This window comes from Schistocerca cancellata, chromosome 4 (assembly GCF_023864275.1).
Source record: "Schistocerca cancellata isolate TAMUIC-IGC-003103 chromosome 4, iqSchCanc2.1, whole genome shotgun sequence".
Classification (NCBI taxonomy): domain Eukaryota; kingdom Metazoa; phylum Arthropoda; class Insecta; order Orthoptera; family Acrididae; genus Schistocerca; species Schistocerca cancellata.
Genome location: NC_064629.1, coordinates 587,577,553 through 587,592,797, shown reverse-complemented (window position 1 = coordinate 587,592,797; position 15,245 = coordinate 587,577,553). Strand labels below are relative to the sequence as shown.

At 43.4% G+C, this 15,245-nt stretch overlaps 1 protein-coding gene across 1 annotated transcript in view; it reads left to right on the top strand.

Moving 5' to 3' along the window:
• LOC126184339 (glutamate receptor-like) overlaps positions 1–15,245 on the top strand; it is a 149,550-nt gene that overhangs the window by 64,842 nt on the left and 69,463 nt on the right. The gene's annotated exons all lie outside the window — the stretch shown is intronic.

Genomic DNA, 15,245 nt, shown 5'->3' with positions numbered 1-15,245 from the left:
TAAGGACATCACACACATCCATGCCCGAGGCAGGATTCGAACCTGCGACCGTAGCGGTCTCGCGGTTCCAGACCGCAGCGCCAAAACCGCGCGGTCACTTCGGCCGGCCAAAGCTTTACATTCGCTATAGAGTTGTTCTACCTAGAACCGATGGGAGGTTCAATTAACTTAATATCTCAAGATCCAACACGGTGGATATACACTCCTGGAAATTGAAATAAGAACACCGTGAATTCATTGTCCCAGGAAGGGGAAACTTTATTGACACATTCCTGGGGTCAGATACATCACATGATCACACTGACAGAACCACAGGCACATAGACACAGGCAACAGAGCATGCACAATGTCAGCACTAGTACAGTGTATATCCACCTTTCGCAGCAATGCAGGCTGCTATTCTCCCATGGAGACGATCGTAGAGATGCTGGATGTAGTCCTGTGGAACGGCTTGCCATGCCATTTCCACCTGGCGCCTCAGTTGGACCAGCGTTCGTGCTGGACGTGCAGACCGCGTGAGACGACGCTTCATCCAGTCCCAAACATGCTCAATGGGGGACAGATCCGGAGATCTTGCTGGCCAGGGTAGCTGACTTACACCTTCTAGAGCACGTTGGGTGGCACGGAATACATGCGGACGTGCATTGTCCTGTTGGAACAGCAAGTTCCCTTGCCGGTCTAGGAATGGTAGAACGATGGGTTCGATGACGGTTTGGATGTACCGTGCACTATTCAGTGTCCCCGCGACGATCACCAGTGGTGTACGGCCAGTGTAGGAGATCGCTCCCCACACCATGATGCCGGGTGTTGGCCCTGTGTGCCTCGGTCGTATGCAGTCCTGATTGTGGCGCTCACCTGCACGGCGCCAAACACGCATACGACCATCATTGGCACCAAGGCAGAAGCGACTCTCATCGCTGAAGACGACACGTCTCCATTCGTCCCTCCATTCACGCCTGTCGCGACACCACTGGAGGTGGGCTGCACGATGTTGGGGCGTGAGCGGAAGACGGCCTAACGGTGTGCGGGACCGTAGCCCAGCTTCATGGAGACGGTTGCGAATGGTCCTCGCCGATACCCCAGGAGTAACAGTGTCCCTAATTTGCTGGGAAGTGGCGGTCCCCTACGGCACTGCGTAGGATCCTACGGTCTTGGCGTGCATCCGTGCGTCGCTGCGGTCCGGTCCCAGGTCGACGGGCACGTGCACCTTCCGCCGACCACTGGCGACAACATCGATGTACTGTGGAGACCTCACGCCCCACGTGTTGAGCAATTCGGCGGTACGTCCACCCGGCCTCCCGCATGCCCACTATACGCCCTCGCTCAAAGTCCGTCAACTGCACATACGGTTCACGTCCACGCTGTCGCGGCATGCTACCAGTGTTAAAGACTGCGATGGAGCTCCGTATGCCACGGCAAACTGGCTGACACTGACGGCGGCGGTGCACAAATGCTGCGCAGCTAGCGCCATTCGACGGCCAACACCGCGGTTCCTGGTGTGTCCGCTGTGCCGTGCGTGTGATCATTGCTTGTACAGCCCTCTCGCAGTGTCCGGAGCAAGTATGGTGGGTCTGACACACCAGTGTCAATGTGTTCTTTTTTCCATTTCCAGGAGTGTATTTTCTACAGTTTACGAAGTAAAAAAAGTATGTATTGACATTCAATAAAAGTTGTATTAAAATATGAATAATAATAAGTAACAATTTACAAGTTTTATTCCAGTAGACATTTATCCCATCAGACTTAACAGTCCAGCTGATAGAGAGAGAGTCTCAGTACTCATAGTTCATACATTTATAATGTCAGAGAGACTTTACAGTCCAGTTGTTGCTGTGTCAAAGAGACAGAGCCTGTTTTTATATGAGATGAAACTCTTCAGTTTAGCTGTTTGGTGTCAGAGGGTGAGACTTTCAAGTTCATATATTATTCAGTTGTTATTACCTTTAAACATAGCCATTTTATTTTTTTCATCAACCCTGTTCATCACTCTGCAATCTTTTCCAAATAACTTTTCTATACATCCTTTAAATTCATATTAAATTGCACACAGAAGAATTGGAGTACTAATAAACTGGGGTATGCATCTGTAAACTCAGCTTCTATGGAATTTATGTCTGTAGGAGTAATACTAGCTGACTTAGGTATAGCACACATACTCCAAACTTATGCACTTGTCTAAATCCCCTTTCTCATTTTGAACTTTATTTTCGAAAACATGCTTGACATCATTATCAAAGAGTGGTTTAGCATATATTTGCAATGGATTGCGTCTCTCCATAGTGACCTATACTGTAGTGTACAAGCCATGCAGGCTCACAACACTTGGATGCACATTGATAACCTCATTGTTGAGTCCCCTAAACCAAACACACACACACACACACACACACACAAACACACACACACACACACACACACACACACTCTTACGCTTCTATCTTGGATACTTTAAATATATGCACTGTGTTGCATCTTGAGGGTAGGAACTTAACTATATCAACCCAAAACATACCAACGATGATGTCTCAACAGAATGGTTTGTGGTCAGTGGTCAGCTTTGTGTACATTTGATCGCAATACGTATGACTTAAATGCACCTTTGTATCTCTCTACCATTCTCTATTTCTTCCGTAACTTCATTGCTTGTGTGAAGTGCTAAATCGACATTAACGTGCTTCGATCTGTTGGCAGTCACATGATAAGTTGTGTTGAACAATAACATCCTGAAAGCAGATTAGCTAAGGCTTGACGAATAGTGTGCAAGTGTTGGATTCAGTGGAAACAATTCTGTCTCCTGCTATGATATATCAGGTGCTGCATGGAGGAGCTGGTCTCTGGGCTGAGTTCTTGGTGCAGGTGGTGAACTTAACAGAAATTCCAAGTCTGGAAACAGTTCTTCATGCTTATTTGATTTTCACTGCAACATATTGGAAGCTGTATCAGTTAGCATGTCTGTATGCTGGCTTGATTTCATATGCTGCTCAAATGAGTCAGGCACTGACTGCATCATATGCATCAGGGAGCTGTTGCACTGTAGAAGAAATAAAAGAAAACCGTGGAAATACACATAACACGTATACATATAATGAATAGTTATAATAAACGTTGAGTGAAAGTAATGGGTTAGTACTTTGACCCATCCGTGTGAATCAGTTTTTTCTGTGTGCAGGTGTTAGTTCTTTGATGGGACTTTATGCTGATGATGAACCTTTCACTACCGTGTACAGAGCACATTTGGTGAATCCATCTGATGGCTAATGAGCCTAGTCAGTCAAGAGAGGGGTGGGAGTAGACAACAGGAACAGTATTGAATTTGGAATGACTATTTTGGAATATCAACATCGCAGGAAGTGCCTGTATCCTAGATCGACCATTTTGGTTGCCACCAACACTACTGACCAAAAAATTACGTCATATATTGCTGTCTTAGGAATTAATCCTCAATTTCGAACTTAGAACTTCACAAACTGCACCAGAACCCTGAGGATCGTCATCTTGAATAGCTCACCTTTCACAGTGAAATAAGGTCAAACAGGTTGTTTGCAGTTTTTGGCAAGTTACTGTTTTTGCGTAATTTGTGACAGTTTTTGATCAATTTGTTACAATTTTGGGGCAAGTTGTTACAGTTTTTGGGTAAATTAGTCCAGTATGCGAGCAAACTGCTTAAATTTTTAGCAGTTTGTGACAGCTTGTTACTGTTTTTGCTGAAACATATGATAATATGTTCAGTCTGGGGGCAAATAGTTAAATTTTTAGGGGCAGTTCGTTACAACTTTGCTATAACATTTAGATGTATGGGGTGAAATGTTATGTAGTCTCTACAGCTTGGCACATGAACTGTTCAATTTACCCACCATATTCCCACTTTATATTAAAAACTCAAAGTCCAAACCATCTCCAAAATATTTTAGAGTATCGTTCATAAACTATTTAAACATTCTACCTACAGCTAAAAATACTTCCATTTTCGACAACCTAGCAGAATTTATGAATTCACCTTTTATCCTCCCCTCTTAGCCCCCTCCCCCTCCCACCCAGATCCACACACATTATCATTTCTTATTTTATGGTACTTGATATTTTGATCAGCAAAATATGTCCTGCACAAACACCATTATAATAATTGTTGGTGGTTTAAGTTTCCAATCATTTTGCTGTGCTTTGAGAGGTTATTATATTGATGCCATTGTCATCAGTTTCTCTGATCTGAATGCATCTCTTACTGGGCAGTAACTCTGCATCCACAATTTGCGGTAATTGTGTAAACATATGATGTCACATACCTTTGGAGACATGTAAAGTTCAGTGAAGTTCATAACAGCAGATCACTCTGTCACGACCACTCATTACCTTGCTCAGCAAAAGACTTTCAACACAACTGCTCTGTTGAAAGAAGTACACTTGATTCCTTGGAAACGATTGAGAAATCTCACGAAAACATTATATGTCTATGTCGCACTTATAGAGACATTTTCTACAAACAAATGCAACTAACATCATTCTACACTAGTAATATGTGTAGGACTTTCAGCTTTCAAATGTGGGTTCCTGTCATATTTGGTATAGTTTCAAGTGTCTTGGATATAAACCGAGTCGTTCAATTTCATAGCTGTAGCGATTCTGACTTAGTGATCTGAACTGGTGAGAATTGTCAGTGCTATGTGCACATTTCTCTTGCTACTTGATTGGTAGTTTCTGTGAGACACAGAGATTGAGATGATTTAGTGTTCTATTCTGTTCTTGTTCACAATGATAGTACAATATCAGCAGATTTCTGTTGAGTTTGGAACACAGATGCTGATGTCTTGTGTATGTCTCTTTCTATCAAGTAGTTTGCCTTCATCACATTGGTCAGTGAGATGCATATTGATAATAGTCACTTTTTCGTATGTATAATCAACAACGAACTGTGAAAAACTAGTGTCTGAGCACAGGTACTGGTTAAAACCAAAAGCTGGTTTGAAATACTTGAACTGGCTATAAGACTTCATGGTACTTCTATCAAGCTACAGCCTGTGAATTTAAAAATATCACGCGATCGAAAACACGAACAGCAGATCTCCATTTCAGTGCTTCAGGTGTCGTAAGGAAGACAATACAAGAACTCTGCTCTCGTAAGGTATGTTCATAAAGTATCTATGTTCATCCTTACAATGATGAGCTCCATCGCTCACAGATCCAACTGATCTTGAACCTCAGATGACAGTACTATTGTCCGCAGCTCGTGGTCGTGCGGTAGCGTTCTCGCTTCCCGCGCCCGGGTTCCCGGGTTCGATTCCCGGCGGGTCAGGGATTTTCTCTGCCTCGTGATGACTGGGTGTTGTGTGATGTCCTTAGGTTAGTTGGGTTTAAGTAGTTCTAAGTTCTAGGGGACTGATGACCATAGATGTTAAGTCCCATAGTGCTCAGAGCCATTTGAACCATTTTTGTGACAGTACTATTAGAAATCCGCTGGAAGCATTATATATCCAGTGTACAACGAAAATCACTAACATTTTACATGAGAAATGGCTAAGAAATACGAAACTGTCCTAAATACTAAATCGCTTTCTGTTTATTTGAGATATGACCTGACTTTAGTGTACTGGTTGGTACGTGGAATTATCGCAATATCCAAGTTACATTCCTTTTTCATCATATGTGGTTTCACAACTCTTTTCTCTATTTCACTCGCGTGATAACGATGATGACGCGATTGCTCAGTGTGGTTGGTGATTTTATGGTTTGGATTTTTGTTCGAACGGTTCTACTTTGCCCACGATATTTTGACACCTGAGTTCCCTGTCTTTTTAAACTGCTCTGGTCTGTGTTCTGAGGTGTATCACTACAACTTCACATTCCAAAGTCGAGTCTATGTCCATACTCTACAAGCATTCACACAGCGTGTAGTGGTGGCTAACATGCTTCACCGATAGACATTTCCTTTCCTATTCAACTTGCATATGGAGTGTTTTGAGAGCAACTATGTGCTACCATAAAATAAGGGTTCTCTGACATGTATCTTTCTTTATGTTCAGAGGAAAACGTCTAGCACCTATACAGTGCTTATATGTGTTTCTCCAACAGACCTTTGCAGAACTGTTCAGCTAATTTTACTTTTAAAGTATGGAACTAAGGACTGTAAGTTTGTGGTAAAACATCATCTCATTCCCATTGTGAGTTCTTACGTGTGTTCAGTGCCAGTAGCATTTGGGTTTTTAGCTCATATACCACGTAACTCAGAATCAGTGTCTTCAGAGCTAGCACGCATTGTGCCAACAAGATGGAAATCACTAATAGAACGTAAATTTCTTAAAATTTCACTCTATATACCTGCAGAAACCTATCAAGAGCTTTGGTCACATGGAATCAATGAATAATAACAGAATTGCTTGTGCCTACAGAATGACTGCATGTGCTGTCACCATCTTGCAATGTATACTTGGGTGGGTAATACACATCACCTAGGTGATGTATTGCTATGGAACACTTCAATGTTCAAAAAATGGCTCTGAGCACTATGGGACTTAACTGCTGTGGTCATCAGTCCCCTAGAACTTAGAACTACTTAAACCTAACTAACCCTAAGGACATCACACACATCCATGCCCGAGGTAGGATTCGAACCTGCGACCGTAGCGGTCGCGCGGTTCCAGACTGTAGCGCCTAGAACCGCTCGGCCACACTCTTCGATATGTTTCACTTGTACACTGGGGGTTCTTTTCGGTTACATCACTGACACTTCACCCCATTAAATTTTGCCACAAAAGTGTGTGGAACTCTACACAGAAAAAAACATTGTTAGGTAAAAGTGTCTCAGTCTATGGAAACAGAATTCCTCAGTGGATTGTTAATAAACTTACATCTTCAACAATTAAAACGCGCAAAACATTTCCAACAAATTTCACAGAGGTGTAGTTTTAATGCATTTCTACACTCCTGGAAATTGAAATAAGAACACCGTGAATTCATTGTCCCAGGAAGGGGAAACTTTATTGACACATTCCTGGGGTCAGATACATCACATGATCACACTGACAGAACCACAGGCACATAGACACAGGCAACAGAGCATGCACAATGTCGGCACTAGTACAGTGTATATCCACCTTTCGCAGCAATGCAGGCTGCTATTCTCCCATGGAGACGATCGTAGAGATGCTGGATGTAGTCCTGTGGAACGGCTTGCCATGCCATTTCCACCTGGCGTCTCAGTTGGACCAGCGTTCGTGCTGGACGTGCAGACCGCGTGAGACGACGCTTCATCCAGTCCCAAACATGCTCAATGGGGGACAGATCCGGAGATCTTGCTGGCCAGGGTAGTTGACTTACACCTTCTAGAGCACGTTGGGTGGCACGGGATACATGCGGACGTGCATTGTCCTGTTGGAACAGCAAGTTCCCTTGCCGGTCTAGGAATGGTAGAACGACGGCCTAACGGTGTGCGGGACCGTAGCCCAGCTTCATGGAGACGGTTGCGAATGGTCCTCGCCGATACCCCAGGAGCAACAGTGTCCCTAATTTGCTGGGAAGTGGCGGTGCGGTCCCCTACGGCACTGCGTAGGATCCTACGGTCTTGGCGTGCATCCGTGCGTCGCTGCGGTCCGGTCCCAGGTCGACGGGCACGTGCACCTTCCGCCGACCACTGGCGACAACATCGATGTACTGTGGAGACCTCACGCCCCACGTGTTGAGCAATTCGGCGGTACGTCCACCCGGCCTCCCGCATGCCCACTATACGCCCTCGCTCAAAGTCCGTCAACTGCACATACGGTTCACGTCCACGCTGTCGCGGCATGCTACCAGTGTTAAAGACTGCGATGGAGCTCCGTATGCCACGGCAAACTGGCTGACACTGACGGCGGCGGTGCACAAATGCTGCGCAGCTAGCGCCATTCGACGGCCAACACCGCGGTTCCTGGTGTGTCCGCTGTGCCGTGCGTGTGATCATTGCTTGTACAGCCCTCTCGCAGTGTCCGGAGCAAGTATGGTGGGTCTGACACACCAGTGTCAATGTGTTCTTTTTTCCATTTCCAGGAGTGTATTTTCTACAGTTTACGAAGTAAAAAAAGTATGTATTGACATTCAATAAAAGTTGTATTAAAATATGAATAATAATAAGTAACAATTTACAAGTTTTATTCCAGTAGACATTTATCCCATCAGACTTAACAGTCCAGCTGATAGAGAGAGAGTCTCAGTACTCATAGTTCATACATTTATAATGTCAGAGAGACTTTACAGTCCAGTTGTTGCTGTGTCAAAGAGACAGAGCCTGTTTTTATATGAGATGAAACTCTTCAGTTTAGCTGTTTGGTGTCAGAGGGTGAGACTTTCAAGTTCATATATTATTCAGTTGTTATTACCTTTAAACATAGCCATTTTATTTTTTTCATCAACCCTGTTCATCACTCTGCAATCTTTTCCAAATAACTTTTCTATACATCCTTTAAATTCATATTAAATTGCACACAGAAGAATTGGAGTACTAATAAACTGGGGTATGCATCTGTAAACTCAGCTTCTATGGAATTTATGTCTGTAGGAGTAATACTAGCTGACTTAGGTATAGCACACATACTCCAAACTTATGCACTTGTCTAAATCCCCTTTCTCATTTTGAACTTTATTTTCGAAAACATGCTTGACATCATTATCAAAGAGTGGTTTAGCATATATTTGCAATGGATTGCGTCTCTCCATAGTGACCTATACTGTAGTGTACAAGCCATGCAGGCTCACAACACTTGGATGCACATTGATAACCTCATTGTTGAGTCCCCTAAACCAAACACACACACACACACACACACACAAACACACACACACACACACACACACACACACTCTTACGCTTCTATCTTGGATACTTTAAATATATGCACTGTGTTGCATCTTGAGGGTAGGAACTTAACTATATCAACCCAAAACATACCAACGATGATGTCTCAACAGAATGGTTTGTGGTCAGTGGTCAGCTTTGTGTACATTTGATCGCAATACGTATGACTTAAATGCACCTTTGTATCTCTCTACCATTCTCTATTTCTTCCGTAACTTCATTGCTTGTGTGAAGTGCTAAATCGACATTAACGTGCTTCGATCTGTTGGCAGTCACATGATAAGTTGTGTTGAACAATAACATCCTGAAAGCAGATTAGCTAAGGCTTGACGAATAGTGTGCAAGTGTTGGATTCAGTGGAAACAATTCTGTCTCCTGCTATGATATATCAGGTGCTGCATGGAGGAGCTGGTCTCTGGGCTGAGTTCTTGGTGCAGGTGGTGAACTTAACAGAAATTCCAAGTCTGGAAACAGTTCTTCATGCTTATTTGATTTTCACTGCAACATATTGGAAGCTGTATCAGTTAGCATGTCTGTATGCTGGCTTGATTTCATATGCTGCTCAAATGAGTCAGGCACTGACTGCATCATATGCATCAGGGAGCTGTTGCACTGTAGAAGAAATAAAAGAAAACCGTGGAAATACACATAACACGTATACATATAATGAATAGTTATAATAAACGTTGAGTGAAAGTAATGGGTTAGTACTTTGACCCATCCGTGTGAATCAGTTTTTTCTGTGTGCAGGTGTTAGTTCTTTGATGGGACTTTATGCTGATGATGAACCTTTCACTACCGTGTACAGAGCACATTTGGTGAATCCATCTGATGGCTAATGAGCCTAGTCAGTCAAGAGAGGGGTGGGAGTAGACAACAGGAACAGTATTGAATTTGGAATGACTATTTTGGAATATCAACATCGCAGGAAGTGCCTGTATCCTAGATCGACCATTTTGGTTGCCACCAACACTACTGACCAAAAAATTACGTCATATATTGCTGTCTTAGGAATTAATCCTCAATTTCGAACTTAGAACTTCACAAACTGCACCAGAACCCTGAGGATCGTCATCTTGAATAGCTCACCTTTCACAGTGAAATAAGGTCAAACAGGTTGTTTGCAGTTTTTGGCAAGTTACTGTTTTTGCGTAATTTGTGACAGTTTTTGATCAATTTGTTACAATTTTGGGGCAAGTTGTTACAGTTTTTGGGTAAATTAGTCCAGTATGCGAGCAAACTGCTTAAATTTTTAGCAGTTTGTGACAGCTTGTTACTGTTTTTGCTGAAACATATGATAATATGTTCAGTCTGGGGGCAAATAGTTAAATTTTTAGGGGCAGTTCGTTACAACTTTGCTATAACATTTAGATGTATGGGGTGAAATGTTATGTAGTCTCTACAGCTTGGCACATGAACTGTTCAATTTACCCACCATATTCCCACTTTATATTAAAAACTCAAAGTCCAAACCATCTCCAAAATATTTTAGAGTATCGTTCATAAACTATTTAAACATTCTACCTACAGCTAAAAATACTTCCATTTTCGACAACCTAGCAGAATTTATGAATTCACCTTTTATCCTCCCCTCTTAGCCCCCTCCCCCTCCCACCCAGATCCACACACATTATCATTTCTTATTTTATGGTACTTGATATTTTGATCAGCAAAATATGTCCTGCACAAACACCATTATAATAATTGTTGGTGGTTTAAGTTTCCAATCATTTTGCTGTGCTTTGAGAGGTTATTATATTGATGTCATTGTCATCAGTTTCTCTGATCTGAATGCATCTCTTACTGGGCAGTAACTCTGCATCCACAATTTGCGGTAATTGTGTAAACATATGATGTCACATACCTTTGGAGACATGTAAAGTTCAGTGAAGTTCATAACAGCAGATCACTCTGTCACGACCACTCATTACCTTGCTCAGCAAAAGACTTTCAACACAACTGCTCTGTTGAAAGAAGTACACTTGATTCCTTGGAAACGATTGAGAAATCTCACGAAAACATTATATGTCTATGTCGCACTTATAGAGACATTTTCTACAAACAAATGCAACTAACATCATTCTACACTAGTAATATGTGTAGGACTTTCAGCTTTCAAATGTGGGTTCCTGTCATATTTGGTATAGTTTCAAGTGTCTTGGATATAAACCGAGTCGTTCAATTTCATAGCTGTAGCGATTCTGACTTAGTGATCTGAACTGGTGAGAATTGTCAGTGCTATGTGCACATTTCTCTTGCTACTTGATTGGTAGTTTCTGTGAGACACAGAGATTGAGATGATTTAGTGTTCTATTCTGTTCTTGTTCACAATGATAGTACAATATCAGCAGATTTCTGTTGAGTTTGGAACACAGATGCTGATGTCTTGTGTATGTCTCTTTCTATCAAGTAGTTTGCCTTCATCACATTGGTCAGTGAGATGCATATTGATAATAGTCACTTTTTCGTATGTATAATCAACAACGAACTGTGAAAAACTAGTGTCTGAGCACAGGTACTGGTTAAAACCAAAAGCTGGTTTGAAATACTTGAACTGGCTATAAGACTTCATGGTACTTCTATCAAGCTACAGCCTGTGAATTTAAAAATATCACGCGATCGAAAACACGAACAGCAGATCTCCATTTCAGTGCTTCAGGTGTCGTAAGGAAGACAATACAAGAACTCTGCTCTCGTAAGGTATGTTCATAAAGTATCTATGTTCATCCTTACAATGATGAGCTCCATCGCTCACAGATCCAACTGATCTTGAACCTCAGATGACAGTACTATTGTCCGCAGCTCGTGGTCGTGCGGTAGCGTTCTCGCTTCCCGCGCCCGGGTTCCCGGGTTCGATTCCCGGCGGGTCAGGGATTTTCTCTGCCTCGTGATGACTGGGTGTTGTGTGATGTCCTTAGGTTAGTTGGGTTTAAGTAGTTCTAAGTTCTAGGGGACTGATGACCATAGATGTTAAGTCCCATAGTGCTCAGAGCCATTTGAACCATTTTTGTGACAGTACTATTAGAAATCCGCTGGAAGCATTATATATCCAGTGTACAACGAAAATCACTAACATTTTACATGAGAAATGGCTAAGAAATACGAAACTGTCCTAAATACTAAATCGCTTTCTGTTTATTTGAGATATGACCTGACTTTAGTGTACTGGTTGGTACGTGGAATTATCGCAATATCCAAGTTACATTCCTTTTTCATCATATGTGGTTTCACAACTCTTTTCTCTATTTCACTCGCGTGATAACGATGATGACGCGATTGCTCAGTGTGGTTGGTGATTTTATGGTTTGGATTTTTGTTCGAACGGTTCTACTTTGCCCACGATATTTTGACACCTGAGTTCCCTGTCTTTTTAAACTGCTCTGGTCTGTGTTCTGAGGTGTATCACTACAACTTCACATTCCAAAGTCGAGTCTATGTCCATACTCTACAAGCATTCACACAGCGTGTAGTGGTGGCTAACATGCTTCACCGATAGACATTTCCTTTCCTATTCAACTTGCATATGGAGTGTTTTGAGAGCAGCTATGTGCTACCATAAAATAAGGGTTCTCTGACATGTATCTTTCTTTATGTTCAGAGGAAAACGTCTAGCACCTATACAGTGCTTATATGTGTTTCTCCAACAGACCTTTGCAGAACTGTTCAGCTAATTTTACTTTTAAAGTATGGAACTAAGGACTGTAAGTTTGTGGTAAAACATCATCTCATTCCCATTGTGAGTTCTTACGTGTGTTCAGTGCCAGTAGCATTTGGGTTTTTAGCTCATATACCACGTAACTCAGAATCAGTGTCTTCAGAGCTAGCACGCATTGTGCCAACAAGATGGAAATCACTAATAGAACGTAAATTTCTTAAAATTTCACTCTATATACCTGCAGAAACCTATCAAGAGCTTTGGTCACATGGAATCAATGAATAATAACAGAATTGCTTGTGCCTACAGAATGACTGCATGTGCTGTCACCATCTTGCAATGTATACTTGGGTGGGTAATACACATCACCTAGGTGATGTATTGCTATGGAACACTTCAATGTTCAAAAAATGGCTCTGAGCACTATGGGACTTAACTGCTGTGGTCATCAGTCCCCTAGAACTTAGAACTACTTAAACCTAACTAACCCTAAGGACATCACACACATCCATGCCCGAGGTAGGATTCGAACCTGCGACCGTAGCGGTCGCGCGGTTCCAGACTGTAGCGCCTAGAACCGCTCGGCCACACTCTTCGATATGTTTCACTTGTACACTGGGGGTTCTTTTCGGTTACATCACTGACACTTCACCCCATTAAATTTTGCCACAAAAGTGTGTGGAACTCTACACAGAAAAAAACATTGTTAGGTAAAAGTGTCTCAGTCTATGGAAACAGAATTCCTCAGTGGATTGTTAATAAACTTACATCTTCAACAATTAAAACGCGCAAAACATTTCCAACAAATTTCACAGAGGTGTAGTTTTAATGCATTTCTACACTCCTGGAAATTGAAATAAGAACACCGTGAATTCATTGTCCCAGGAAGGGGAAACTTTATTGACACATTCCTGGGGTCAGATACATCACATGATCACACTGACAGAACCACAGGCACATAGACACAGGCAACAGAGCATGCACAATGTCGGCACTAGTACAGTGTATATCCACCTTTCGCAGCAATGCAGGCTGCTATTCTCCCATGGAGACGATCGTAGAGATGCTGGATGTAGTCCTGTGGAACGGCTTGCCATGCCATTTCCACCTGGCGTCTCAGTTGGACCAGCGTTCGTGCTGGACGTGCAGACCGCGTGAGACGACGCTTCATCCAGTCCCAAACATGCTCAATGGGGGACAGATCCGGAGATCTTGCTGGCCAGGGTAGTTGACTTACACCTTCTAGAGCACGTTGGGTGGCACGGGATACATGCGGACGTGCATTGTCCTGTTGGAACAGCAAGTTCCCTTGCCGGTCTAGGAATGGTAGAACGACGGCCTAACGGTGTGCGGGACCGTAGCCCAGCTTCATGGAGACGGTTGCGAATGGTCCTCGCCGATACCCCAGGAGCAACAGTGTCCCTAGTTTGCTGGGAAGTGGCGGTGCGGTCCCCTACGGCACTGCGTAGGATCCTACGGTCTTGGCGTGCATCCGTGCGTCGTTGCGGTCCGGTCCCAGGTCGACGGGCACGTGCACCTTCCGCCGACCACTGGCGACATTATCGATGTACTGTGGAGACCTCACGCCCCACGTGTTGAGCAATTCGGCGGTACGTCCACCCGGCCTCCCGCATGCCCACTATACGCCCTCGCTCAAAGTCCGTCAACTGCACATACGGTTCACGTCCACGCTGTCGCGGCATGCTACCAGTGTTAAAGACTGCAATGGAGCTCCGTATGCCACGGCAAACTGGCTGACACTGACGGCGGCGGTGCACAAATGCTGCGCAGCTAGCGCCATTCGACGGCCAACACCGCGGTTCCTGGTGTGTCCGCTGTGCCGTGCGTGTGATCATTGCTTGTACAGCCCTCTCGCAGTGTCCGGAGCAAGTATGGTGGGTCTGACACACCGGTGTCAATGTGTTCTTTTTTCCATTTCCAGGAGTGTATGTTACCATATCCCTGAAGATGGAAAATAGCTACATGTCAGGAAGAACTGCCTGGGACAGTCTTTACTGCAGTGGTTGGTAGATGCTTTAGCAAAGTGTTGGTTGGCATGAACTGTACCACCTAGCCATTGACCCATTCTAAAATTAGAGTAGATTTCAAAGTGGAACCGTGGAACCAGCTAGTGTGGGGCACACTGACCATCGGTGCTTACCTCCATTCCAAACAGTAGGTACAGACAAGTAGTGCAGCTAGGGTCTGGCCTATTGGCTGCTTAAGCAAACACCATCTGACATCATGCAGTGAGTCAGCTGCTTTTGTACCCTTGCAGTTATTCCAGACTAGACTACTGTGTGTGAGGTCGGCTGCCAGTCTACAGATCATCCAGTTACCGCTGCAGGGATTTCTGCATGGATGAGAGGACTGACAGACTTGACGTGATGTGGTGCGAATTCCATGATCCTTCAGCGTGGTTTTGCACGGTTTTTAAATAAAACTGCAAGTGCCTACCTCTCTTAATTCCATCGTACTGCACCTGACAATGACAGGTCTTTGACAACCTTATGTGTTGCACCAATGAACTGACAATTTAAAGTTGAGACAAGTGATCTAATTCTGACAAACAGTGGACTACCCTAGATTTTAAATTGAATTTATCATCGTTCTAAACTCAGAACAAGCGAATTTCGAATCTTCCATCCATTTTCAAATTAGCGTAAGTGAACTGTAACATCATAAGTAAGTATTTAACAACTACGTGTGTTGCAGCAGTGAGCTATATAGTTAATAAGTTAGGACAAGTCATCTCTTGATCAGTGGGTG